Source organism: Paroedura picta, chromosome 7, assembly GCF_049243985.1.
Source record: "Paroedura picta isolate Pp20150507F chromosome 7, Ppicta_v3.0, whole genome shotgun sequence".
Taxonomy (NCBI): domain Eukaryota; kingdom Metazoa; phylum Chordata; class Lepidosauria; order Squamata; family Gekkonidae; genus Paroedura; species Paroedura picta.
In genome coordinates this window covers 81,970,099-81,993,514 of record NC_135375.1, presented here as the reverse complement: position 1 = coordinate 81,993,514, position 23,416 = coordinate 81,970,099, and the positions used below count along the sequence as shown (strand labels likewise).

General features: G+C 42.9%; 1 long non-coding RNA gene across 1 annotated transcript; it reads left to right on the top strand.

The window, feature by feature from the left end:
- The first annotated feature begins 897 nt into the window (after nt 1–897).
- Nucleotides 898–22,097, top strand: LOC143841196 (uncharacterized). The gene is made up of 3 exons (XR_013232622.1): nt 898–1,168; nt 18,636–18,774; nt 21,344–22,097. It is a non-coding gene; the product is annotated as an uncharacterized LOC143841196 (long non-coding RNA).
- Nucleotides 22,098–23,416: the final 1,319 nt, after the last annotated feature.

Genomic DNA, 23,416 nt, shown 5'->3' with positions numbered 1-23,416 from the left:
GCATAAACTTCCCTTAAGTACAGTCAGGTTCAGAGGAGGTGGACCCTCCATTGGCAGATAGCCATACTAAGTAGGTAGATCGGTATGCGTCTGTGCCCGTGCAGGGTCCGGCTCATTTTACTTAGCCTGCAAAAGTTTAATCCCGAACAGAAAAGAGTCTCGAAGGCGTCACAAGACTCGTGGTAGTTTTCAATGGAGTAACACTGTTACTTCCCCCGCCGTTTCCCGTGGCGGCCTTCGGGAGCACTCCAGCAGCACTCGGGGGGAGCCAGTGCGACCGAGTCCCGGGACGCTGCCCACGTCTGACTCCTGGGTGCCACCCTCGACGGAGTGCGCAAGCAGCATTCGCAGAGCAAGCCTCAACTGCTGCCCTCCGATTCGTCCAAGGGTCTCCTCAGTGGCGCTGGCGCCCAGGAAAGCGTGCCGAGGACAGGGCGGCGCTCTCTCGGGCGGCGGGGGGGGGGAAGGCCGGGCCAGGTGTGGGGCTCCCGGCCTGTGAGTCAGAGGGGCGGACGTGCTGGGCTCCGTCATCACCCCCTCCCCTCCGGCCGCAAATTAGCCGTAGGAGGCCTCACACCGCCGCCCTGCCCAGTCGTGCTGAGCTTGCAAGAAACCCGCGCGGGCCGGAGGATGCGCGATGGGCGCGGGGAGCGCTCCCGCCCACGTCTCGCCAGATTCTCTTCCCCGGGGCAAGAAAGAAGAGCCTCTCGCGCTCCGCCTTCTCTTGCCCGCGGCGCTGATTAGCGCGCGTGTCGCGGCCGCCCGACTCTGGGCGTGGCCGCGGCTGGGCTTGGGCGGGCAGAGCCGGGGCCTCCGGCCGATGGTTGGCCGGCTGCGTCTTAAGAGTCCTCCCCCTTCGCCGACCTGCTGCAGTCGCGGCAGGTGTCGGAGGGGGGATGGAGGCGCGCCGTGGCGCTCCCCCGCCCTGCCCGCTAGGCGGCACGGCTCCGCGGAAGGGAGTCCCCACCCCGGACCCCAAGGGAAGCCCCGCCAGCCTGGACGCCCCCAGCGGCGGCCGCCCCACAGAGGCGCAGCGCCGGCTTCTGCCGCAGTTCCTCGCCCGGTGCAAGCAGCGCGCGGGCGTGCCGGGCGAAGAGGCCCGGGGACGGGAGGGAGCTCCGGGAAGAGGCCGTCTCGTCTGGACGCAAGCCCGTCTGGCGGGCACCAGGTAAGGGCGACGGGCTTCCTGCTGCTGGGCGCCCCCCCTCCCCTTTCAGGTGGACCAGCTTCGGTCGCCGCTTCTGGGAAAGCGCTGTGTGCCCCTGCTCGGCCCAAGGGAGCGAACCCCCCGGCCCGGCTGAATGGGGCTAAGTCGACCGGCCAGCGAGGCTGGGGGGGGGGGGGGGAGGGTTCGAGGCTCGGTCGTGCTGGGTGAAGCGAGTGTTGTCGCGCAGGGGGCTACGGTCGCTCCACGCCGGTGCGGCTCTCGGGTTGCAAATGGGAGCGTGGGGGGGGGGGGTTGTTTTGGGCTCTGCGGCTGCAAAGCTCCCCTCTTGGTTGGTCTTCTTCGGGGGGGGGATGTGTCTTAATCTGTCCGCGGGGGGGGGGGGGGCTTCGGTTCGGCTTGGACCTGACCAACTTTCTCGTTTGCGCGGCATATGAAGTCTCTCTCTCTCCCCCCCCCCCTCGTCCGTGGGCAAAGGGGAGTTCAGAGGAACAAGAGGAAAGGGCCGCGCGACGCTTCGGGGAAGGCAAAGACAGGTCGCTCCGGTCACGAGGCGGGAGCCCGCTCGGCCTGCCGGGGACTCCTGACGTGGGGCACCTCCGCTGGCTTTGGGTCGCTCCTCAAAACGGTTGGCGTTTCAGTCGGCCACTGGGAATGGCTTGCTGCCGGTCGCGAGCGCTGGGGCGTCGAGGAAAAGATGCCCGCACACACTCTTGGACAGGATTTCAAGGGCCGAAATGCTGCACGTCCCTCCTCCAACCTCGAAATGCACAATGGTGATGCCCACTTCAAAGATTTTGGTGCTTTGGATGAGTGGACCTGGAGGTTTTCCATCCTTGGTCAATTTTTGGATCAAAAAAAAAAACCATTGAGGGTTGTTAATATTATACTTGTAGAGGGGGTGCCTGTCTGAACCCCCTCATTCATATATGCAAAGTTTTCCTTCAGGCTGTGCATGGTTAGAAACTCAAAGTACACAAATTGGCTGGTTGGAGCACCAGGGTCCAGCAAACTGGTTTCTGGGCCAGTGAGAGAGAGAGAGTGAATTTGCACAGCAACAAAAAGGAGGGAACCTGCAGCATTAGGCTTTAGCATGAAAATGCCTCTCAGAGGCATTCTCTTATGTATGTTGATCCAAGTCTTTTGATCTGTTATGGGACAGTAACACAGTTAATTGAGTTCCAGAGAGAAAGTGAGGAAACCACCAGTTATTTTGAAAACACGATTTCTGTCCTGTGCAGAAATAAAACCAGCCAGCCACTTTCCAATGTATGCTCTGGGTTGTCACCCTGCTAGCAAAACATTTATTGCTGCCATTCAGAATTAGTTATGAAGGTCCTTGTTCAGCGTCTCCCTTCCTGCGCTGATAACATTATGAGTTGTTCGTTGCAAAGGATTCCTGCTGTGTCAGATGACAAATAACTTTAGATACAAAGTTCAGACAAATTATGATCTCCAATTGGGATAGTGGGCTTATCAAAGGTAAGCAGCTAGCTTAAATCTTCATTTAATTACTTTCCCTGTGATTCACAAAAGGGCAAATTAAACTTTGAACATTTGCAAACTGAAGGTTTTAATATCAGTTTTTAGCTTTAATGTCGCTGCTGGGATTTTAGTGTTAGAATTTTGTGGATAAGTTTGCAACTTCAGACATTGGTTGCAGAGACAGATTTGGTTTAGTGAACCTTCAAGGTTCAGCTGAAAAGGCGAAATGGTGGTATGCGGATCCTGTAAAAGTTTAAGTTACACCAGTTTCATTGGATCACATCTGAGCACACAGCTCTGTGGGATTCAACTCTGAACCTCACTGTTGCTGGAAGGCGCCTGTAATGTTGCAGGTTTGAAGTTCCAGATTGGCGTTCAGCAGAAACTAAGGCTCTAAAGATAATCATAAATAGAGAGTTGCAGGAAAAATGCTCTTAGAGAATCTGCCACAAGACTAAACATGATTAAGAAAAGTGGCTGGATCTGCTCAGTTCTTTAGAAGGTGGTTTCTGGAGCAGATTCAAGTGGTTTTATGAAGCTGAGAATCCTAGTATTTAAGAATATCATAACTAATAATATTTTTCAATCTTATTTTTTTCTATAGAGTTTTCCAATATGAGTTTAGGAAAGATGTGTCTTGTATCTGTGGATGTAGTGCTTGCTAGAAATTAACCCAGTAACTTGAAATAACATAGTTTCTCTGAAAGTGAAAGTTTAAGGTGACACAACAAAGATTGATTCTTGTGTTACCTTAAAGATTACCAAGTGGAGGCAGAAGATTTCACAGATGTGAGCTCACTTTTGTCAGCTAATTCCATAATAAATCTGTTAGCCTTTAAGACTGGTATGGGATATTGTTTGAAGTGAAATCAGTTGTTGGTCCAAATACCCCTAAAATTATGAACTCACATTAATATAAAGCAGCATTTTCCCATCTAATAATGATTATAATAAAATGGCAGTTGAGCTCCAGAACTTGTAATGTTTTGTCAGCTTTTATCAGTCAGTCAAATAAGTATAAGCTGAATAAGTATATTTAACCCTTATGTCCCTAAACTTAAGGTGGCTAAGAATATCTAATACTAATACCTTGTGGAATCATGAGTCCAAAACATGGACTGGTTATAAAACAAGCCTTTCCTGACAGGTTCTTTAGTTACCAGCCTTGAGAATACTTGTAGGTTACATAAATATTTGGTTTTTGAAACGAGGAAAACGTATTGCATTAGTTGGAAGTATGCAGAATGCAGATATAACGTTAATAAATAGTATAATAAAGTTTGAAAAAAGTTTGTGCACAAGCATTGCATGTTTAATACATATACACTTATTTCCCATTTTTTCAAATGCTTATGGAGGCAGCTTATTGAAAGGATCTTTCCCTCTAAAGGTTGAGTGCCTATCAGTATGGCAGACAAGGTAGAGGTTTCGGCAGGTACATATATATATAAAAAACTATGACCTGTAAGTTAAAAATAACTTTCCAGCAGCCAGATAGGGATGTTCCATGAACTGTGGAGTGAAGAGGAAAACATTAAAATTATCTCCCAAGCATTTCAGGACCTACAGTGGGCAACAGTAAAAAGAACTCAAGCTATTTTTTTTAAACACTCACTTTAGAACCTACTTTAAAAACACCTTCTGCCCCAGCCAGTAGGCTCATGCTACTTCCAAAGCTCTCTGGAATACTAGACTAGACTCGGAAATTTATTTTTCTGGAAGTGGAGGGTTTTCCCAAATTTATTACTCCCTTCCAAGGCTTGCTTATAAATGTTGTAAAATAAAATGAAAAGGTAATTTTTATCAAAGCATAAAATTCTGCCTCTAATTTTTTAAGGACTAATTCAGGCCACAACAGGTTTGGATATATCCCCAGAAATGGATATCTAATTTCTGATTAACGTTCCCCCCCCCCTTTTATTTTCCCATGAAGGAGCTCAGAGTGATGTTTTATCCTCCCTACTGGAGAGATAAGGCCACTGAGTTCAGTTGCTGAATGTGGACAGGAATTTAAACTGTCTCTGTCCAAATAGCATTATAATTTATAGTGTCCACTAAGCTATACAGGCTCTTCAGAAACTGGAAAATAACTGTACAATAAGCTGATGGCAATTACATGACGGGGAAATCTATAGTTAAATTTAGTAAAGACAAAAAGCTTCAAACTGTCTACAAAAATTAAACTAAAACTGACATTACAATAGTAGCCCAAATGAGTTTGTATTCTAATATTTTGAAAACTGGCCCATGTTCTCAAAGTATGTAAAGACATACACATGGGGTTATGGAGAAAAACTCTTGTTCATAATTTTGTGTAGAGATATGTGCCAAGTGTGGCTGTACAGTGGATGCAATTAAGGTTGCCAGTTGCTTGGGAAATTCCTGGATATTAGGAGATGGTGGCAGTGGAGGACACTGTTTGAGGATGTATTTGGGTGGAATGAAATACCATAGATTTCCACCATCTGAACCTGCCATTTCCTCCCCGGGGAAATAATCATTGTATTTTGGTGATCAGTTGTAAGTCCCCCCGTCATACTGGACTTATGCTAGAATAAAATTTAGTCATTTTTGAAGCTGACCCAACTGCTGTTTACGTTTTGGTGTAGGAAAGTAATGCAGTTTCCCTTCTGGCAAAATTATTCTGTAATGGGGGCTGTGAACTGAAGTATCTAGTACTAATTTGCTCCCTTGGGACATTTGCCAGAACCACTAGCAATCACTATATAGTTTAATCTTTAGTGTCAGGCGCTAAATTTCTAGCCCTTGTTATAAGGCTTGCTTTTTCAGTTGATGCAAAGAAATAAACTGTGGAAGCCAAGAACAGCTGCCTTCCTGGTTGCTCCTACATCAAGTCCACATTGAAACATGTGAAGTGAAGCTGAAACCTGCCTAAATGATCTTCAGAAGGGGCCGTGGCACTCACATGACATTTTGGTCATCAATATCATAGATCCAACACTCAGGGATCTATGAATTCTACTTAAAGTTACATTTAATTTACTTCAACATGAGTAATCAGCTACAACAATGTCTGTAAAGGAGTGTGCTTGTTAGCACCAGTGCTGGTATTCAAAGCCAGTAAATCAGCAAAGCCTGCAGATGAAATAATGCTAAAACAGATTAAAAACAGTGGTCATTTAAAAATGCAGTTAACCATATCCATGCACAATATCGAGTTTAGCAGCAGATCTAAAGGGAGCAGATTAGTGACGAGTCATTGAAACAATAAAAATTGTATGCATATGTATGCAACACTTGTACATGATTTTCCAAAAAAATATTTTCCCATCTTACTATTGCTGTTGGATACTTTAAGAGTAATAAATTTCTTAACTATCTTTGATAAAACATTTAAAAATTATTTTTATAAAGTCCACTGGCAGCTTAACATTTATTTTAATATAAGCTTTTGTGAGTCACAACTCACTCCTTTGGATCTGTGAAGGGGAGATCTCACTGGGAACTACTCTGATGGGGAAGATTATAAGAAGGAGGAAGAGTTGAGGCTGTGAATTCTGTCATTAATCTTCTTAAGTGTAAGTTACCTGTTAATCCCTCTCATCCCCTGAGACAGTGTTAATGGAGATAATTCATTTTCTATAACTGGCTCACTACAACAGATCTGGGACCAAAAAAAAAAAAGCAGCTAGTGCAAATGTAAAATCACTGGTTTGCACAGCTAGATTCTTCCAGACTCACAGCTATGTAAAATTGTCCTCAGCAGGTCTAGAAGGTAGTGTGAACCCAGCTGTGTTTGCAGTGGCCTGCCTAGCCAATTCCTGATCGTGGCTGGTAGAGAAAGCGTGGCCAATCTAGTAACACTGATGGTGGCTGGTACACTGTCTGTTTGCAGTTCTCTCACCGCTATTAGGTATCCAGTTACTCAACTATGTTACTAATATCTAATGTAACAGTTTAGATACCTTAGGAGCCTTCAAGTTCTGTGATAGCCCTCGTGCTCTGTATGTAGACCGAAGCATATTTGGGGACTTAATGGTGAAGAGAGCACGGTCCTCCCCGCTTGAGAATAAGTCGCAGATTGTAATGACCATATAAGCACAGGCTCCTTTTGCCAGGATAATGGGGAAGGGGGTGGGGTCAGGTCAAATTCAAATGGATCAAGCAAACCAAATTTCCAACTCACAGACTTCTTACAATGTACCCACCTTTGGAACAGCAAATGGATGCATTTATAAGAGCCTACAAGATTACCATAATAACATTATTGCTGTGATGTTTACCCTGGCACCTCATTTTCACATGTAAGTTGCGTGCTTCATTCATTGACTGTGATTTGTGGGTATGTTTAGGTAACAAATTCTAGTCTTCCACTGTGATTTTCTGTGAGTGGGAAATTTGGTTTGCTTGATCCATTTGAATTTGACCCGACTCCCCCCCCCCCCCCAATTATCCTGGCAAAAGGAGTAGTGCTTATATGGTCATTACAAAAGGAATACAAAATAACTTCATAATGGGAACGTTTCGTAATGAGAACTTCTGTGATGAGAAAAAGCATTATGCTGGAATCCTCTATTGTTATTTTGAAACAAGTATGGAACTTTCTTCCAAATAAATATGCTTTCAATTGCATCCTCCATGCCCTAATAAAATATAAGACTGGTGGGCTTGATCTATAAAAGTTTTTGGTAGATGGTTAAGTAGTAACCCTTTAAAAAACTTCAGGTGAGAATATACTTCAGGTGGTAGACACCCTTCTTTTAATAAGCAGAGTATTATCAGCAGAGCAAAGATTTTAGATAAGCACCGTTCCGTCCCTTATTATGAATTTTTATTGTGCTTAATCAGCCCACCAGTTTTAATCAAGTATTTTTAGGCCTTTTTCTGCCTGACTTTGGAACAAATAGTGAAAGGTCATTCAACTGTTAATTGATTACTTTTAGTTTTTGCATAGCTAGCTCCCTTCTGTCTTTCCTTGAAGGAAAATTAAAATATCCATTTTGGTAGGACAAAGAGCTTGCGCCAGGCGTGCTCTTGCATCATTTGAGGTTTTGAACTTCTGTAGGCTTTTCTATGGTTCTTAGCCTTCTGTAGTGAGCTATATGACTTCACCAAAGAGAGATTGTTGGAAATTGTTAAGAACTGTTCTGAAAAAAAGTCATGAGCTGACTGTCAGGGCTTTTCCGCAGTTACTGAAAACTTTGCGGCAGCACCCATAAAGCTGTATGGAATTTCATTACTTTCACTAAAATCTCCTGTTTCTGGTGCAATATTGAATGTGTTCCCTGTTGGCTACGTGTTTTCTGAATCCCAAGAAAATGTGAGCTTCCCCACTCCTGTTATGGAATTCACAGTAAGCCTAAAGTAGAAGCTCAACAGTTCCTTTGGCTTCTTCCACTGTTTCCCACCTCGAAATGATAACATTTGTTATCCAACCAGTGCTGTGTCTCTGCCTGCCTTCCTCCACTCCCTGCTTTTGAACAGGATTGCATCAAAATGCAGTTCCAAAGTAGCACAAGCAAGGATACACATACCACCTCCCTGTCTTCTCCTCCAACAAGATTTAGCATTCAACAGAAAACACTTCATCAGTTTGATGAAGGGAAATGGAGCTGTGGTCAGTTCCAGGCAAGGAGGCTACTTACATTGTTAATTTCATCCAGCAGCCTCCCTGGCTTTCCCCAAGTACAAAAAAAAAAGCTGCTTGGTTTTACAACATTGGAGCATCCTAACATAATTATCTTTTTTTTTAAAAAAAGATACTATGCACTATATGAGAGGGAAGGAGGGAATAAATTGATGACACAGGATGCTTACCTGAAGTGGCACACTTAAAACAAAGGTGCAAGCAGGCACCATTTTTCCCAAGCTGTCTTTTTATTTGCATTGCTCCCAAGAAGGCTTGAAGGGGGGAATGAGCTGCACAACATGGAAAAATGGAGCACTTAGGCATTTTTCCATGGGATAGGGATAAAGGGAAGAAGGCTGTTGATGAGAGCAAGAAGCAAGAACAAGCATGTGGGTGTTATGCTATTATGCATGCTCAGATTTTTTTTTAAGGGAGGCAAGGCAGGAGCCAACAGTGCCTGCTCCCCTAACAGAAGTGTAAAATGCAAGCTGCGAATGAACTCTAGGATGGCACTGGAGAAGCCCACAAATGTAGAATGCCAGGCATAAAATCAGGGTCAGCACCCAGAAGTCAATGTGGTGAGAATGGGCTGGCAAATAACTATGGAAAAGGTCTCAGGGAAGTCAAAGTAACATGATTTCAAGCATTATTTGTTCTGAAATCCACCCCAATACTACAGTTTATCTACAATGTACAGAAGGTTGTTTAGTTCAGTCTTTAATGCGATCAAACTGGTATGCTTTTAGACTATGGTATCCAACTCTACATGTTCAATTACTAGTTCCACATGACTAGTTAACTGTTTAACTACGTCTCACCTTTTAGTTGGGAAGCTTTCACATGCACTTTTAATTTTAGATGCCGTTTCTGGACCAGTCTTTGGACAGGGGCGCATCCTTTGAGCATAGCTGCATTTATGCATGCCCATGGAACCCTGCCTAGACTTGAAAAGAGTGGAAAGTGGTATAAAAGACATGATTACCCGGAGTGTATGTACTCATTTATCCCACAGTTGTCTCTGAGTTGTAGAGATTTGAGAGTGAACAAAGAAAATAGGATGAGAAACAAGATTCTCTCTCACCTTCAGTTGCTACGCCAAAGTTCCATAAACTTCAGTCACCTAATTTGCATGTCATGTAGACTTTCTAACCATGCAGGTACATTAAATTGGCTAGTTTGGGAAGCATCATGGAAAACATCTCAGTCTGTGGTCTGCAAAGCTTGTGGAGGGCAGAGAAAAGACCATGCATGGCAGCATGCTCCCAGGTCCCTGATTTTGTTCTGTTCAGGAGATTATTATTTTGCCTCCCTCCTAGCTCTTGAACCTTTGACAGGTAAATGCTGAAGCACCAACCTGAAGCATTTTAGTCTTACTAAATAGATATATGAAGTCCTCATAGACAGCTGAAATAAGATTTAGGCTGCTATTCTATGCATGTCACCTTGCTCATATTAATGTCAGTGGGGGTTTCATTGATTTCCTTGTATCTTACTGCCAACAAAGTATGAATAGACTGTCACCTTAATGTCTAATGCATCTTTATGCAAAAGAAAATCCTACCCATTTAAACAGGACTTGCTTCCAAACTAGTATTTCAGCCATAACTTGCAACAACATGCAATAATATTGAGCTGGAGTTTCTGTGCACTAAGGATTAAGTAGTAACCACGAAACTCAAGATTAATATAATTTCTGCCAGTTAACTAGACTCAAAGTGCTATCATATACTGGCTAGTAGCAGACTATAATACTACTTTGCTCCTACCTGAATAACTTTTCTTGGCATACCTAACAAAACCATATGCTGAAGATCAGTATATTGTAAATCATAAGTAGTTGGAGTAGCACTCTTAAAGCAGTGATCTCCAACATGATGTCCACCAGCCTCTGCCTTGGTTCCTTCTTCCCCAAAGAGCCAACCCTGACTTTCTTTAATTTTGCAGTAGCAGGAAGTGCTTGAGGAAAGCCAAAAAGGCATCACCTTTGTGTTTGCACGGAGAACCCATCTGGAAAAAAAAACCTCCAACATATTAAGACTGCATAGTTTGGACTGAAGCTTTCTGATACTTTGAGATTGGCCTCAGGCCATTTTGTTGCTGACCAGCCCACCTTCACAGCCCTACTGTGATGGCATGTACTAAATTCCAAAAGTGCCCACAGATCCAACATGGGAATTCTGCTCTAGAGAAAAGAGTATTTAATATAGAATTAAAATGGGGAGAGGCTTACTGGTGTAGAAAGGTCAGTATGGATTTCAGTGTTTTTGTGCACATTTTGTGCCAAGAACAGAAACAAGTTGAAACTGGGCTATATAAAAAGAAAATAATTGCAAACCAGTCACTCTTGTTTAGGTTAATAGCCAAGCCAAATTCTCTCCAAAGACAAAGCCACCTGCGAGACTGGATTAATTACATGTCTCCCACCCACTAGGTAATGCTGCACAGTTTGGTTTCTCTTGATTTGGTAACATACCATCCCAAGTTATTCTTAAAATAATGTTTCCTTTTACTCTTAGCCTCAAAGAACTGGGGGAAGAATTGATAAACGTGTCATATACCCTTTATATTTTTAAAAGAAGAAATGAGTATTACTGATGTTCGGAAGTTCAAATGGCAGCATGAGATCCATTTAAGTAATAGCTACTTAACACCTAAAAGGAGGCTGATCTGCAGGCTCTCACCAAGTGCAGAACAAGCAAAGCATTCCCTTGGGCTTCCCATACTTGTCAGTCAGCCACCTGTCTCCACTGCATTAATTAGGTCTGGACATCTTACCTCCTAGCTTCAGATGTAGAAAGCCTTGTTGTTGTTGTTAAGTGCGAAGTCATGTCCAACTCTTCGTGACCCCATGGACAATGATCCTCCAGGCCTTCCTGTCCTCTACCATTCCCCAGAGTCCATTTAAGTTTGCACCGACTGCTTCAGTGACTCGTAGAAAGCCTAAAAACCTTATTTTAAAATTAACTCATGCTAATTTTGGCTTTGTTTTTACAAAAGATGAAGCCAATGGCTGAACTTTCTATGATTATAATTCTGTTTTGTAGTGAGTGGTAGATGCAGGAGTCAGCTGCCCTGTTTGCAGCTCAGTCACATTTGAAATGCTTTGATTTTTTTTTCTTCAAGTGGGTGCATTGTCACTGCAGTCAGTAGGATAATGATTCAAATCCTAGTCCCTCAGGTTAAACCGTTGTGGATCCAGCTGCGTGTTTGTAAAAGGGAGTGTATGTTACTGTTGGGTTTCCCATGCTACCTTGCACAATGTTGTGTGTTAGGAAAGCATCAACAGTTGCCTGCTGGTTGTACGTGAACAGATCAGATCTTCATTGTACTGTTTTTGCCTTGTTTTGCCTGGTAGTGAAAACAATCATTAATTCAGGAAAGCCACAGGGCCATGGAGTTTTCAAGGCAACAGATGTTCAGAGATGGTTTGTCATTGTCCTTGTCTGCAGAGTGATCACAGTCTTCTTTGGCAGTCTCCCCTGCAAGTATTAACTTTTTCCAACCGTCCTTGACTCCTGCAAACAGTGAGCTGAGGCTAGGCTGAACTATCAAGGAGCTTTGCAAGGTACTGCTTCTGTAGCGTTGAATGCAGAAATATTCAAGGTAGTGGGAAAAATGACCCCCAGATTTCATAAAAATCCACCTGGTTAAAGCGCTGCATTCTTGCATGAGACGCAGAAGTTCTGGCAATCCATTGTGGATTTTAAAAAGTTAAACGGTTATTAATTCAGACATTGAAGAGGTTCCAGCAGTTATTCTTGCTGTCTCCTGTGAAGTGTGAAAGGGCAACAAAAGAGTCAAGCCAAAAAGAAACATGGGCAATTTAGAATGAATTTTATGTGCATGTCTTAGGAGAGCAGCTGATTATCCTAAAACAAAAAACAATCCTATCACTTTTAACAAATGTTTCCTCCCAATCAGATTATTGATTAACTGTCCCGTGTGATCTCTAATGAGAGCTATTATTTTCTGTGTTCCTCTTTTTAAAATGCTCACACTAATCAGTGTCCTACGTGCAAATGAAATGCAAGAGGGCAGCACAGCTCTTAGACGGCTTTAGCATCTGAAGTTTAAAACTTATGATATCTGACTTGAGGTTCAGAGCTCTTAAAAAAAAAAAAGGCTAGAAGATGGGGGCAGGAAAACGGCAGTGTCTGGAAGCTGCTACCCTGAGCGAAATACTTCAACATGCTTCACACAGTAAGGTCAATCCTAATAGAAGGTTCCTTTTTGGGGGGAACACAAGTAAATATATCACCAGCCTAATTAAGATACCATTTAGCGCAACTGTGGGTAAGTGCATTTTTATGTCTACTTACCCACATTCCGAGGCCAGCAATTTCTCTTTGGAAATCAACAGAGGCATTTATGGTCATTACAGCCCAATCCCATTGTAGAGTTATTCCCTGTTGCTCCTCAGGAGACCCATGGTACTGCATGTTCTTGCTTACATGGAGGCAAGCAGGGCAGAATCCAGTGGTCAGGGGAAGAGCTGGAGGCCAGGGATGTCCACAACAGGCAAGCAGAGACTGGAGAGCTGGAACTTGGCAGTAATCCTGGCTAGAGCACAAGCTAGTCAACCAGCAAAGATTGCCACAGCTGCCAGGATGGGTGAGAACGGAGTTCCGCCTTTTCCTGTAGCTAGGGCTAGGTCCCTGATCCTGCCAAGATCTTCTACTAGGTCTTAGATCCTGCCAAGATCTACAGAGCTAGATCTTCTTCCCAAGAGAAGTTGAAGTGGGGGAGGTTCAAAGCTATCAAGAAGGTATTCCTTTACTGGTCCAGACTTCGGCTTTGGCCTTTCCTGTTCTAGGGTGAGACTTACAAGGTGGCTATACCCATATTTGACTGTTCTGCATAGCCACCTTTTGGATTTAAAGACAGAGTTGTTTTCTTTACTTTTTCTGTGCAATTCCTTTGGGCCATTTTGAGGGTTGCCAATAAACAGCAAGTGTTAGGACTTGTCTTACCCCCCACCTTGGATATTGAAGGTTGAATAAATGTAATCCAAAGGGGTGGGTGGGTCTGTGTGTAATGATAAACTGAGAGGGGGAATGTACTGTCTTAAAATTGTGAGAAAAAGAGCATGGTAGACATTTCAGGATGAGCAAAAAGTGCCATTGTAGATGGATTGAAATCATAATCTTATTCCCAGCCTTCAAAATGGTTTCTGGCTGTAGTTTACAAGCCTTTTTCAACTGTACAGCATTATCCAGTTGTACTCACTCTATGCATGGGACTTGTAACTTCATTTCCGCAAACCACAGCCAACTTTACATTTCACTAGCTGCACAGCTAGTTGTATTTGAAACTTGGGCTGATTTTGTGATGAGAGAAGTGAAGGCTATTTGTTTAAACCAGGTAATGGGTCAGAATGTTTAGCTTTCTTAAGCCTATTGGTAATCCGGAAGGATCTGTTCAGCCTGTGACTACAGCCCATGCTGCAAGCTGAACTTGCACTCTACTGGGCACACATGGACACCGCCCCCCCCCCCAAATCAGAATTGTAGGTGATGTGTTTTTTTCCTGGGGGAGTTCACATTTATAGATAGAATAGACAAGTTCAGTTTGTCTTATTAGACGCAAAGTTTCCATTGCTGGCTATTTATGCCTAATTATTTAAAACTTTTATTTATTAGCCACCTTTCTGCCATGCAGAACTCAAGGTGGTCTACAAGGTTAAATAAATCACAGAATCATAGAGTTGGAAGGGGCCATACAGGCCATCTAGTCCAACCCCCTGCTCAACGCAGGATCAGCCCAAAGCATCCTAAAGCATCCAAGAAAAGTGTACATCCAACCTTTGCTTGGAGACTGCCAGTGAGGGGGAGCTCACCACCTCCTTAGCCAGCCTATTCCACTGCTGGACTACTCTGACTGTGAATTTCCCCCCCTGATATCTAGCCTATATCGTTGTTCTTGTAGTTTAAACCTATTACCGTGCGCCCTTTCCTCTGTAGCCAATGGAAGCAGCATCCTGCCCTCCTCCAAGTGACAACCTTTCAAATACTTAAAGAAGTCTATCATGTCCCCTCTCAACCTCCTTTTCTCCAGGCTGAACATTCCCAAGTCCCTCAACGTATCTTCATAGGGCTTGGTCCCTTGGCCCCAGATCATCCTCGTCACTCTCCTCTGTACCCTTTCAATTTTATCTACGTCCTTCTTGAAGTGAGGCCTCCAGAACTGTATACAGTACTCCAGGTGTGGTCTGACCAGTGCCGTATACAATGGGATTATGACATCTTGTGATTTTGATGTGATACCCCTGCTGATACAGCCCAAAATGGCATTTGCCTTTTTTACTGCTGCATCACACTGCGTGCTCATGTTTAGTTTACTATCTACAAGTACCCCAAGGTCTCGTTCACACACAGTGTTACCTAGAAGCATATCCCCCATCCAGTAGGCATGCTTTTCATTTTTCTGACCCAGATGCAGAACTTTACACACCTTTATTAAATTGCATCTTGTTCTCATTTGCCCATTTTTCCATTGTGTTCAGATCTCATTGAACTCTGCCTCTATCTTCTGGAGCAGTGGTCCCCAACCTTTTTATCACCAGGGACCACTCAACGCCTTTTACTGAGTCCAGGTGGGGGGGATAGTTTACTCCTCTACTCTCAACCACTGCCCTAACGCTCTCTGATCGCTATGGTAATGTTTAAACATCCCTTCAAAATAAGATACACAACAATGAACATAAGGAACATTTTAACTCATGACAATGACAAATCAATGGGAACCCTGAGCTTGTTTCTCTGCAACGAGATAGTCCCATCTGGGAGTGATGGGAGACAATGACAACCGAAGTGTGTTGTAAAGGGCCGGGGGGGATGAAGTAAAGGGCCAGGGGGGGGGGGAGAAGGCGTCCTTCGGGGCCCACCTCCAATTAGTCGAATCACCACATGTGGTCCGCAGCCCACAGGTTGGGGATCGCTATTCTGGAGTATTTGTCAGTCCTTCCAATTTTGTGTCATCTGCAAACTTAATGAGTAGTCCCTCCACCCCTTCATCTAGATCATTAATAAATGTGTTAAAAAGTACCAGACCAAGCACCGAGCCCTGAGGTACCCCGCTACTCATTCCAGTCTGATGAAACACCATTGACAACAACTCTTTGAGTGCGGTTCTCTAACCAATTCCCTATCCACCTAACTATCTGAATATCCAGATAAATGATAAAAGCAACTAAAAGACTACTGCTACCATTACCATTATTATAATTTATAGCCTGCCTTCTTTCTGACATGAAAAACCTGTAGGGAAACACTTCAACCTTCCAGGACATTCAATAAGGGACTTGAAAGTAGCTATTTTATTACTTCAAGGAACTTCAAGAACAGGCTAGAAAGGGAGTTTGCAGGAATGCAAGTTATTACAACACTCAAAACAATGACATACCCTGGACTTAACAAGGACATAGGTCTTTTATCTCACTATGCATGCTAACCTTGTTTTACTCGTGTAACTACAATCCACACAATTTATTTTATTTGGGACAATGTGACTGTAATGTGATGTTAGTAACATGTAATTTTGAATTTTACTCTCTGGTCTCAGGAAAAGATAGTTGCAAACAAAGCCTTTCACTTGCAGGAGTGCTTCACACTTGGGTGGGGACAGATGGGGCCAGCAACAAATGGTAAAGTTAAAGCTGTAAATCACTAACATAGACAGTTTTATTTCTCATATGTTTTTGTGAACTACAACTGAATTTGAGGGGACTGATTGGCTGTTTTAGCAAAGAATTATCATACGGCTGTATTTGGATGTTGTGACACAGTTTACTAATTTGATAGACTTAACTTTTGCTTTATATTCCTACTGTCATGATGGAAGTTCATAGTTTGAAGAAGAGTGCTTACACTCGACAGCTCACACCTGGAATAAATCTTTGTTGGTCTTACTTAAAGGTGCCACTGGACTCTGATTTTGTTGTGCTGCTTCAGGCAGACCAACACGGCTACCCACTTGAATCAATTCGTCCTAAGACTCAAGGTGGGTTCCATTAAAAAAAATAAATAAAATCCAATAAAACCCCTTAAACCCGCATTAACTCCCCAGGTACCAAGATGGCAAGGTCCCTCCACCTCCTGCAGACATCTAACAAGGAGTGCACTAGAGGTTGTTTAGCACAGTCTGAGTGTGGCCCATTGGTCTTACTGACGCAGCCTTAGCCACAGACCTGGTGGAAGAGCTCCATTTTGCAGGCCCTGCAGAACTTTTCCAGGTCAGTCTGGGCCCTTAGCTATCCTGGGAGTTCATTTCACCAAGTTAGGGCCAGGAACAATATTTAAAATCCTAGGACTGCCAGTACATAAACTAAATTAGTCAAATGTAGTCTTAAACACTGTCTTAAGCTGTTTGTTGAAGACTGAAAGTGAGGACGGGGGCAGACATAGTTCCCTGGAGAGGTCATTCCATAATGCTGGGGGTGCACTCACCAGAAGAACTCCTTGGATTGGTGGAACAGTCAGCAGGCGCCCTTATAGTTGGTATCTAGCCATATCCTAGTTATTTCTTCTTGGTTGGAGTTTAGGCATTTATTTTATTTAAAATGTATATTCTACTTTTCTCCTGATCAACAGTTCTCAAAGCATCTTACATCAAATTTGGAACAGCAAATGCAGTCTCATGCACTTGATGATTCAAATGATAAAATTAACTGGAATTTCCTTTTCTTAAGAGCCAGTCTAAATTTTACTGTGCTCATGCCCCAGTCACTTTCTTGTGATGTGTATGCTCTCCTTGCTCCTCCTACCTCACAGGGTGCCTGTTGTGGGGAGACAAAAGGAAGGCGAGTATAAGCAACTTTGAGACTCTTTCAAGCGGTGAAAAGGCGGGTATTAAAAACACTTCAAAAATCCTCTGAAATAAATGTAGATCTTTTCACAACTGTTTCCTAGGTATTTTAGGGGATGTAAAAGCTAATCTGCAGCAGCCAGAGAGCTACTAGTAGTTCCTGAGTTATCCATTAAAGACCCTACTATACTGTGTCATGTTGCTGCATAGTGCATGTGTACTCTGCAATGGTATGCACAAGGGGGACAGATAAAATAAGTGTTACACGTTCTAAGGGTGTGTTTTGAAGAACTGAAGCAAGTAAAGCCACTCAAAGGTAATTTTAAGAATATTTCATTAAAACCAATTAGAGCCTGCACGGCAGCAACCAATATATGTATAAAGCCAGCAATTAAAAAGAAATGAGGAGAGCAGGTAATGGAGTGCCAGATGAAGCTGAAGAGTCCTCAGCCATTGGCAGACAAAAGTAATCAAGAGGAGCAGGAGACATTTTAGTTCCTTTCTAATTTAATGAGGACAACGGAGGAGATAACTTGAATTTTGTCTGTGTTAGAAAGGAGTGAATATCTGTTGTTGCTTGTGAAGCAAGTGATTGGCAGCTACAAAGTATTTGACAAAAGGGGAGAATTTTGCGCCAGAACTTTGCGTCAACCTGCTCTAAGCAGGTTTTAACAGCCATATTCAGAAGTTGCCACTGGCTATACTCACACTCCCACTACTGCCACCATTTTGGGGTTTGCAACAGTGGGAAATTTCATGAGGAAAGCAAAGATGGGTGCAGACACAGCCTTAGGGAGTTGGTTCACCAGAGTAATTAAACAAGCTTTGCTAGGAGGTCTAAATACTGGCACTTTGTGCAAATCTTGGGAACACTCCCTGAACGATTTTCACATTTAAGAAAGAAGGGCGAAGGTTTTGACAGGTATTATTCATCTCAGCATTTTCATCAAACTGGGGGGTGGGCTCAAAGTTGGTTTGTCAGAGCTATCCTAAACATTTAGCTAAGCCATTGTACCTTTAAAATTTAGTTCAATTTTTTGTTTAATGGCTAATAAATGAATGCCTTTCCCATGATGCCTTTAATGACTTAGTATATTGCTTGGAAAACAGGCAGGGGGGGACAGACAAATGGAAAAAGTTGGGAGTTATTAGAATACTGCATCCTTAAATTATTTCCTGCTGACATTAGAACTTCTGATATATTTATGTGGATACAGAAAACTTTTCCTCAGACTGCCAGTTCTTAAAAAATTAATAGAAAACCCAGGTGCCTTTTTGTGGGGGGAAATTCTTCTTCATTTCTTGAGGAAAGTAAACCTTGTGGTTTCAGTTATCATGAATGCATTGGAAAGCTGTTATGCTCATGCAGGTATATCGACATGATTCCCCCCCCCCCCATTACAATGTCTTTGTATAGCGGTATATTAAACGTCCATCACTTTCCATTTTGGGATGAAAATGCTTTAGGCAGGATGGGGGAGCATAAGCCCTTAAAAGTGCACATTTTTTTCAAAATCTGCTACTGTTTTTCTTAGTTGCTAATCTAGTGCCATTCTCTTCCTCCTTAGAACTTTGTTTTGTTTTGTTTTCTAGAGTGATCACTTAAAGAATGTGAGGAACTGCTGAGCAACTTAACTAAATTTGTCTGTATGCGGCCTCACTGCGGGTAAACCAACCTCATTCTGAATGAGAACAATGATTCCTGGATCAGTTGGCAGCTGTGATACTCTTGGTGAGTAGTCATGTATGGTTATCAGCCAGTGAGGCCTATCAAAGAGAGGAAAACGTTTCCTGAATAAGCAAAGAAATTATTTACTTTTTAAAAAAAAATCACTCCAAAGGATAGTATGTATGTATGGCCCATTTCTTTGCAGCTCTTTGCGGTATGAAACCTCTCCCACTTCTTTTGACTTGGGCTTAGCATTAGTAGAAAAAAAACTTGAGAATAGGGCAGGGGTAGTCAAACTGCGGACCTCCAGATGTCCATGGACTACAATTCCCATGAGCCCCTGCCAGCGAACGCAGTATAGTTTGTGTTGACCAGTTTGCTATGTGTTCCCACACCCACCAACCTTCACAGCCTTCTGCTCCCACTTCCTAATTCAACAGTATGAGGAAAAAATGATCCAATCTAAAACATTGTGCATCAGTGTTCACTGTTGACAACATCTTCATACTGAAGACTACGATAGCTAGCATGCTTGGCAGCTGTCAAGGCCAGCTGGGGAATGACTGTGGAGTGGCATGGTAATGAGCCGCACGTGGGCACCGGTCTCTTCATGGTCCCCCCACCGCCTGGTGTAAGCCAGCCGGCAGTCTCTGCCTGGGCATGCTGCCTGATTATGCTCCCCTTATGGGGACCCCCATAGCCCTCCTCCTCCTCACCTCGCCCACCTCCTGGGTTGCATATTCTACGATGAGGTGAGTCTGTGCCCTTCACCCTCCAAGGCAGCCCTTTCCTCCAGGAGAACTGATCTCTGTAGATCATTGGTAATGCTAGGAGAACCCCAGGCCCCAACTGGAAATTGGCAACCTCTGGGCCTGCCTCAGCGTTCCCTTTGCCCTATATTTGGACTTATTTCATCTGGGTATCTTGTATTGCTTTGTCTTACTTGTTTGTGGTCTTACTTGTTTATGGTTTTAAAAAAACCTTTTGTTGGAGCGACATCTCTTGCTTCCAAACCAGCCTTGATTTCATGTTATGCGGAGCTCTTCATGAGGCAGAATTAAAGGAAGGTAGCCAATTCCCACTTTGCACAGAGCAGAAATGATATTGGAAGGGAAAATTTTAGAGGTTCAGTGGGATAACTATATGCTTTGTGTGCACTAGATCCCAAATAGAGGCTCTTGCTTCAGCCATTTGTGAGACCTCAGCAGCAAGGTAGCCACAACTGAGCTCCATCTAGGCTGACTTTTCTCTCCTCTTCCTGAAGCATTCATTCATTCCTGAAGCATATTCATTCTGGACAGACCAGCCAAGACTTGTTGGGCTTTCTTGTCTGTTTCTTTATATGATGTTTTAAAACTTTCTTATTTGTAAACCACTTTGCATCCCTCTGGGTAAAAACCCTGCCTTAAATGCCCAAATAAACATTGTACAAGGGCAGTTTGATATAATTATTAATCCTTTCACATAAGTATGGCCTGTTGCAAGTATTTCAGCAGTTTAAACATAGATGGTATACTAACTATCAGTCCCAGGCTACTACAGTGTGTAGAATTTAACTGGCTAAATCTACCAAATCAAACAAAGATTTTATCCTAAAAATTCTGCCACCACCAAACTCCCCCCCCCCCAAAAAAAAAAAGGCTTGCAACATTACAGGCTTAAAGGAGTCCAGGGACCAGGGTTCATGTTCTTTATTTTAAAATCCTTTCTTGGAAACTTGTATTTTGTCTTGGCTCACATAAACCATTATTTCTGGGAGTGGGGGGGTGATACTGTTTGTTTTCATCTTGCAAAAGGAGAAGGAGCATTTATTGCCCAAAGGAAGGTAAGGGCAATATACTGTATATTCTTAACTACTGACCCCCGTAATATATTTTCACAGTAGAATGTTTGTTTTTTAGTATAATCCTAATGTTGACATGTTTGTTTTTTAGGAAAGAAATAAAACCTAAGCTAAAAATATATGCGTTTGCAGTTGTCAGTGAACATTTAGCTGGGACTGTGGCTCAGTGTGAAAGTATTTGCTTGGGATGCTGGAGGTCTCAGGTTCAATCCACAGCATCTCCAGTTAAGAATTCGGTAGTGGGTGATGTGAAAGAACTCTGCCAGTCTGAGAAGGCAGAACTGACTTGGATGGACCAAATATCTGATTCAATATAAGGCAACTTCATGTACGTTTAGCTGCAGAACTTCCTTTTTAGTGCAGACATTTTTGCTAGGAAGTGTTCTAAAACAAAATGTGTAATTTCTGAAGTACAACTGAAGAGCACACAAATCTATGTAGCGTTTGTATAATTGGCCCCATTCCCAGGGTTACCAACTTAAGGTGTGTCCTGGAGCTCTTCTGTAATTATAACTGATATCCATACTACAGGAGATGAGTTTCCTTGGAGGAAATGTCAGCTTCGGAGCGCGGATTGAACATATATGAGGAAAAATAGAAGTCCTAGAGTGACATTGCGTCCATCCTGAGTTCCTTCCCCAAACTAAACCTTTCCCATGTACTGCCCCCAAATTTCCAGGTATTTCCCAATCCAGAGCTGGCAAACCTACCTGTTAGACCAATTTGAATATGAATTCAACTTGTTTCTTTAGAAAAAATCATAGGTATAAATGTCTTTTTTCTTTCCAGGCCAAGCAACTGTTCAGTAGAGGACTGTGGACTCAGCTGAGGATTCCTTTTAGTGAGAGCTGGTGGGGAGGCAAGATGTTGGCATAGCTGATGAACTAAGAACCTGCTATGCCAACATATTGCCCTCTTTCCTGTCTGTCTGCTGCAAACATGCCAGTGCACTGGACGCCCCTCAAACAAGCTTTCCTCTGTATTAAAGGATGTCCTAATACAGCGTGGGACTCTGGAACCATACAAGCAAAGTATATCTTGGAGAAATGTGGATGATTGGCATGATTTGAGTACAAGGGTGTTTGCTATAATGGGGTTTTAATTGTGCTGGAAACTGCATCAGACTCTTGAAGAGGAGGGATGAAATTATTTTAAATAAATGCAGCAACATAAATCACTTATGGAATCACCTGTTTGTTTCTGTAATAAGAGTTGTAATGTACTTCTATGGTGGTCTAAAAGTACTGTTTGTGGGATGGTCAACTGTCCAGAAAGTATACAGGCTTTTGTTTTAATTTTGTTGCTTTCAGAATAATCCCAAGGAAAACAAAGGACAATGTATGTTTACATCCGGCATATTTGTTAGTCGTACCCCCAGACAGCAGTTGTGTAGGGAACTGATCTACTAAAACCAGCATGGTTCACCGTGCATCACTTGTGCACCTGAATGATTGTTTTTAAAGAGTTAACCATATTTCTAAATGCTTTCTTCGATGAATGCCTAAAGCTTTTGAAAAACGCTCAATTAAAAGATTGACTGTTACTCAATATGCTTTAACAAGCCCGTTTGTCTTTTAATAAGATTTCAGAATTGCTTGCAGCTGGAACTGTGGAAAAAATGTTGACACCTCAGAACTTAAAAGAGAAAAAGCCCTGAGTGATGCTTGTAGAGCATCATCAAATGAAGAAAATGTATAGATACGGTTCTCCAATGTGTTTAATATCTTCTAAGAACCAACATCTGACTTTCTTTCTTTTTCCTTATGCCCAACAGGTTTAAGGCTGCTTGGGGGCATGATTATGACTGACACATATCCGAGACTCAACCATTTATTGATTGATTGATATGAGACTGACATTCAAAAGGCTCATGCTGGTACAAAGGTAGCTGTCTCTCAGCAGTTCCGCCATATGCAGTGTAGGGACAAATCCCTCCCTCAGATTATTACATACTATTTTATTAATTTATATAGTCATAGTACTACATTTTGAATCCTACTTTCTGATTAACGCAGAAAAGCTTCATTTAATAGCCAGAATACATGACCAAATGGAATGAATCATTTGTGTGGGCACATCTTCTGAGCACATCACTAGTAGATATCTCTGTCTAGTTTATGAATAGAACCCCTTTTTATTTAAAAAATCACACATGGGCATGGTGAGATCCGTTAGTAAAACAGCTAACTATAGAAATTATAACCTTTGCTTACATTCCATCCTTCCAGGAGACTGAAGGTTCAAACTTATTTAGCAGTCATCCAAAATGGGAACATACACTGTTCATATTAAGTTGGATGTACACTAAAAGAGGACTCCACAATCCATCTTCGAATGTACAATAACTTTCCTCTGATGAATTAAGTACAACAATATCCCAACCTTTGAATGAAATAATGGATAGTAGTAAATTTTGGATCAGACTTAAAACTCCATTGTCTGCAGTTGCTGTGGTTGACAACTTCAGAGAGAAGAGGCAACAGCCAACCATTGGGTTGTCATGCGAGCTCCAGACACTTCGTATTTTACTTGGTGTAGGCATTCAGTTTTAAGCATTGCCAGCTGTTTCCAATAATTAGGATGGAAGGGTGAAAGTGAGCTAACGATACAATCCTCAATAAATATAATGGAAGAACTGCAAGGGCAATTTCCTGACGTTATGCACCATCTCTTATCATTCAAGGACCTGTGTCTCCCTTTCCCCCCACTTTCCTTGCAGTGATGCTGCTGAGAGATGGGAGAATGGTTACATGCAGCATTCACAGCCGAGTGGGCCGGATGAGCTAGCGCCAATGAGGGTGTGATTATATGTATTCGATGTAGCCACAGAGCAAGCTGAGGCCATGTTGCAGCAAAGGGAGA